This window comes from Oryctolagus cuniculus, chromosome Y (assembly GCF_051225735.1).
Source record: "Oryctolagus cuniculus isolate XC-2025 breed Fujian yellow rabbit chromosome Y, ASM5122573v1, whole genome shotgun sequence".
Lineage (NCBI taxonomy): Eukaryota > Metazoa > Chordata > Mammalia > Lagomorpha > Leporidae > Oryctolagus > Oryctolagus cuniculus.
The window spans coordinates 27,508,022-27,514,072 of record NC_142889.1 but is presented as its reverse complement, the minus strand read 5'-3'; the positions used below and the strand labels follow the sequence as shown (position 1 = coordinate 27,514,072).

General features: G+C 40.2%; 1 pseudogene across 1 annotated transcript; it reads right to left on the bottom strand.

The window, feature by feature from the left end:
• Nucleotides 1–485: 485 nt before the first annotated feature.
• LOC149119428 (heterogeneous nuclear ribonucleoprotein Q pseudogene) lies at nucleotides 486–2,373 on the bottom strand (annotated as a pseudogene). Its single transcript, XR_016228680.1, has one exon. The product of XR_016228680.1 is annotated as a heterogeneous nuclear ribonucleoprotein Q pseudogene (transcript).
• Between the last annotated feature and the right edge of the window lie 3,678 nt (nucleotides 2,374–6,051).

Sequence of the window (6,051 nt, the reverse complement as noted above, 5' to 3'; positions counted from 1 at the left end):
CCTGTTATGATGGTCATGAGGAAGTCTTACAAGCCTCTGAAACTAAAGGCAACTAAGAATGTTACATTTGGTATATTAAAATCTTACCCTCATATCATATTTAACAAGCCTTGCTTTTATCTACAAAGATTTTTCTATGTACAGTACAGCCAGGGTATAGTTCAATCCTCTGCTACTGAGGTAGTTAACCAACCCTTTAAAAAAGATTCTGAAAAGAACCACTATCTGGAATGCCTGACTAACCAGCCCTGATGATTACACCTGAAGCTGCATATCTGAACACAATTCAAAAGTGATTATTACTATAAAAAGATATAGACAATCATGATTAACCTTGGTGAGCAGAAATAAAATTTAAGGATACCAATAGTGGAATTCATCTATACCACTGCAATAAAATTTAAATACACAAATTCAAGATAATATTTCAGAATACCACATCTGGGATCCTTAATTAAAAAAAAAAAAAAAACAGGGGAAAAATCTACTTAGAGCAGATGTTTTAAAGAGAAGAACTTTATTCTTTAATAAGATATCATGATAGAAGTTATGAAGGATTTCTGTTGGAACACATTTGGAAAATAGAGTAGCTTTAGTTTAATAACTTGCACCACAGAGAAAATTGTTAAAGAAATTCATATCAAAGTCCAAGTATTAGTTCAATGTCCTGTATTTGATTCCATGATCTTCATAGGGAGGTCTTCTGCAATAGGATATGCTCCTATACAGCCGAGATATTTAAGGTTGCTTGATTTCCTTACCATTACTCCACTGCAAGCTTCTGGTGTAATCCCACATAGCAAGTCAGTCTTCATTGTAACAGGTCAGGACCGGCCTCGAACCCTTTTCCCTGACCGCAGCCTCTTTGTTGTTGGGCACCTCCTCTCACGCCACCAATGCCTCTTGCTTATCCAGGACCTCCTCTCTGTGAATAACCAGCTCTACCATGGGGAGGAGCAGCCCCATGACCTCTGGATGGAGCAGCACCCCTTGCTCCTCTACCACCCCTTCCTCTAGCTCCAACTTGAAAATCTTCATAACCATAGTATGGATCTTCATATCCACCATGATAGTTATGGTAATCATAGCCAAAATAATCATAATAATCTTCATATCCATAATAATCTGGAGGATACCCATAAACACTTCTACCTCCATGCCCTCGACCTCTTGTTGGAGGGGGCATATGAGTTGGACCATAATAGTAGTAATCATCATACATCTGATTCTTTGCTGCTTGCCTCTGAGCTTTTCTTTCTTTCCTTTTCTGATCTGGTGGCTTAGCAAAAACAATTTCAATGTTTTCTCCCTCCAAGTCTTTGCCATTCATTTCTTCCATAGCCTTAACAGCACCATCTCGTTCATCAAAATGAATGAATGCATAATCTTTCAGTTTCTTTATTCGTTCCAGTTTTCCAAACTGACTAAATGCCTTTTCTAAAATCTCTTCTGTTACAGTATTGGCAAGGTTACATACAAAAAGTACCTTCACCTTTGCCATAACCTCAGGATCAGGATCTTCTATAGGATCAGCCCATTCAACAGTTCCAACATTTTTCCAGACCTTGACTTTACCACTCATTAGCCTACACCTTGCCTGGGCAGCTGTTTTGTGATCTTCATATTCAAGAAAGCAAAAGCCTCTGTTTTTTTTTTTTTTCTTGTCATCTGGTTGGTGGTATAAAATGACATCTGTAAGACCCTCTGTTACTTTGCTAAATTCTTCAAGAATCTGTTCCTTGGTTTTACTCTTAGGAATAGAGCCCACAAAAAGCCTATTGTTGGCAACCAAGATGCAGACACCAATATGTTTTCCAGAACAAATTTCATGATTATTATACAGTTTAAAAGCCTCCCGAGCTGCTTTTTTTTTTTGTACAAAAAGTGACAAATGCATAACCTCTATTGAGACCTGTGAGAGGATCCATCATAAGACGAAGATCCCAAATAGGTCCAGCTTTCTCAAATAAAGGAACAAGCTCATCCTCAAATAGATCTCTTGGGATCTTCCCCACAAATATCTCAGTGCCAACAGAAGGCTGCTGACCTGAATAAACGGAATCTGGAGGCAGTCCCCCATACTTCCTCTGTCCAGTGGTCACATCAAGTGTGTAGCCTGTTCTTCCCAAGAATGCTTTAATTTTTACCTCATCTGGTCCTTTACTAGAGTCCACTACTTTGGTCCCCTGTTTTTCTCTCTGCCTGTAAGTCTTCATGACTCCACATAAAAAGGCACTTTTGTTCTGAACATGAGAGAGATCACTGTCATTAAACTGCTGAAAAATTGCCAATGCACCGTCTTCATTGAATTCTTTCAAAGCTTCAATAGCTCTTTCATCTAAATCACTATGTGCAACTAGCCCTCCCCTTTGGGCTGTGGCCAAGGAATCCTGTCCCAGGGGATCCGGTTGCGTGCTCACTGCTCCCTGTGTCCCTGCAAGTGGAGCTGTTGTAAAATGGCTGCCGAAGTTCACACCGCTGGCAGCAAACCTGATCCAGTTACACTCGCCTCTGAGAGTGCTCCCTGTGCGCACGCGTGCCCCCGCATGATCCCCCCCTTCCCTCCCCTCCCTTGTGCCTCTGCTTCTCTCACTCACTCCCTCAGCCCCTGCCCTCCACCTGCTCCTCCTTCTCCCCTATCACCACCACCACCACCACCAGCAGCAGCTGCCGCCTCTGCCTCTGGCCGCCTTCTCCTCTTGGCCTTTCTTCTTCCCTCTGTGTTCCTTCCCTCCTTCCCCCACTCCCATCCACTGTGCCTCAGGCAGGAGTGGCAGCCTTGCCCCTTCTCGCTGACTCCTGGCATGCTTGCTCACTCCCTCCCTCTCTTGCTCTCTCCGCCCTGTCCCCCAGTCCCTGCCAAGTCTGCTCCTCTCTCTCTCTCTCCCCCAGTTGACACTCACTGGAGGCTCTTGTCATGAGCTGCCAAGGCTATGGATGCCGCTTGAGTTCACCAACTCTTATCTTATTTACACAAGGCCACAGCCAAAGTGGAAGCTCTCTCCTCCCTTCAGAGAAAGGTACCTCCTTCTTTGATGGCCCATTCTTTCCTCTGGGATCTCACTGACAGAGATCTTTCATTTAGGCTATTTTTTTTTTTTTTTTTTTGCCAGAGAGTCTTGGCTTTCCATGCCTGAAACACTCTCATGGGCTTATTAGACATATCTGAATGCCTTAAGGGCTGATTCTGAGGCCAGAGTGCTGTTTAGGACATCTAAAATTCTATGAGTCTGCTGTGTATCCAACTTCCCATGTTGTATAATTTTCTCATTTTAATTCTATCAGTTAATATTAGCAGACACTAGTCTTGTTTATGTGATCCTTTTGACAATTAATTCTCTCATTATGATCAATTATGAACTGAAACTGATCACTTTGACTAGTGAGATGGCATTGGTACATGCCACCTTGAAGGGACTGAATTGGAATCCCCTGGCACATTTCTAACTGTACAGTTTGGCACATGCTCTATTGGACTTACCCCAAATAAAATAAATCTTTAAAAAAATAAGTTCTGTAGATACCAGCTAGGTACATTTGGTCCAGAGTTTTGATTAGCTCTTGTTTCTTTACTGATTTTTTGTCTAGTTGATATGTCCATTGAAGAAAGTGGGGTGTTGTTGATGTCCTCCCTTACTATTGTGTTAAATTGATTGTCTCTGGCCGGCACCGTGGCTCACTAGGCTAATCCTCTGCCTTGCAGCACCAGCACACTGGGTTCTAGTCTGAGTTGGGGCACTGGATTCTGTCCCAGTTGCCCCTCTGCCAGGCCAGCTCTCTGCTGTGGCCTGGGAGTGCAGTGGAGAATGGCCCAAGTGCTTGGGCCCTGCACCCCATGGGACACCAGGAGAAGCACCTGGCTCCTGGCTTCAGATCAGCATGGTGTGCTGGCCACAGTGTGCTGGCCACAGCGGCCATTGGAGGGTGAACAAAGGGCAAAAGGAAGACCTTTCTCTCTGTCTCTCTCTCTCACTGTCCACTCTGCCTGTCCAAAAAATAAAAAATAAATTGATTGTCTCCCTTTAGATTCATTAATATTAATAATTTAATATCCAGATACCCTTTACTACTGAATTCTACAAAATATTTAAGAAGAACTAACTCAAACACCTTTTAAATCATATGCAAAAATATGAATAGGATGTGAATCTGCCAAACCTCTTACAGATCACTCTGATACCAAAACAGAACAGGACACAATATAAAAGCAAAGCTACAAATCAATGTCCTTGGTGAAAATAGATGCAGATGTTATCAACCAAAGCCTAGCAACCCAAATCCAACACATCTACAAGATAGTTTATCAGATCAAGTGTGATTTATCTAAGAGATGCAGAGGTGAGTCAACCTTCACAAATAAAAATCACCATAAACCATGTCAATAGAATGTACAAGAAATATAAGCATCTAAATATATGAGGAAAAGCACTTCACAAAATTCAAGAACGCTTCAAGCTAATGGCCCATCAAAAATTTAATATAAGAGCTGACCTCAAAATTATAAAGGCTACCTTTTGGCATCTTGTCAAAATCATACTGAATGGGGAAATGCTGAAATCATTTCCTCTCAGGTCTGGAACAAAACATTATTAGTTTCAACACTGTTATTAGTTTCAACACTGTTATTCTGTATGATATTAGAAATATAAAGAGGATCAAATAGGGAGGAGAAAGAAAGGCCACAAAATTGGAATGGAGAAACTCAAAATATTCTTGTTAACAGATGATGTTATTGTATATGGAAAAATCTAAACCCTGCACAAAAATGTTCTTGGAACTGATAATTCAGTTCAGTAAAGGTGCATTTTACAAAAACAACATGAAAAAGGCAGTTGTTTTTTCATGTACTAGTAATGAACTCTGTGAAAGCAAAATCATGAATAATCACCATTCATAACAGCTACATTCAGATATTTTGTAATGAATTTTACCCAAAAAAGTGAAAGATCACTACAATAAAAATTATAAAATATAAATGAAAGACACAATAAGGGAACGACGTTCTTAACTGAAAACAAAAATTCTACTGCACAAATATCTAAAGCAGTGGTTTAGACATAGAAAAATACTACAAAATGATGATTTAAATTGAAATGTTTAACTGTATTTCATTCACAAATGATATGGTGATTTTTAAAGATTTTAAACAATTGACTTGAAAGGTGGAGTTAAAGAGTGAGGAAGATAAAAAGATCTTCCACCTGCTGTTTTACTCTACAAATAACTCTGGTGGCTGATGGTTGAGCAGTGACAAAAACAGAAGCCTGTAACTCAATCCAGTTCTCCCACATGGGTGACGGGGCCCAAGTACTTGGGCCATCATCCACTTCTCTTCCAGGTGAATTAGCAGGGGGTTGGATTGGAAGTACAGCAACCCAGATTTGAACTGACACTATGAATGGAATGTCAGGATCGTAATCATGGTTTACTCTGCTGTATTACAATGTTGGTCCTGACAGTTGTGTTTTTTTAAGCAATGGGGTATACATTTTAAAAACATATATGAACAGCTACAAGTCTGGGCAAGGATTTGGGAGGCAGAGTGGCAAAGAACACATTTCAAAGGTTACCTCAGTATTCCTGGTGATATATAGCATACATTTGACCTTGGATAAAGACACAGGAGAAGCAGAATCAACAAAAATGGCCGAGAATGACATTCACACTGAGAAGAACACAGAATACACTGGGAAGTATCTTAACTCCTTGTATGAGAGTTATAATACACAATTTTCATTCAATTTTAATATAAAGCAAATTTCTGAAATGGCCAGCACTAATGTATCAGTGTTCCATGTGCAGTGCTAAGCAATGTGCGTAGATATTTTATAACTCTAGCATATATAAAAAGTGGCCTTATATTCATTCAGTATTCTTACCTTCACAAAACATTTCAAGTGGTTCAGGCATCAACAGAGAAATTTAAAGTAAGACCACTCATAATAGTCTGGGGCATTTCAGATGACAGTGAGGTCACCATGGCCATTTGTAACAATCATTTTGTTGTTGTCCTTTAACAATAGTTATACCATATACTTAAATGATAATTAT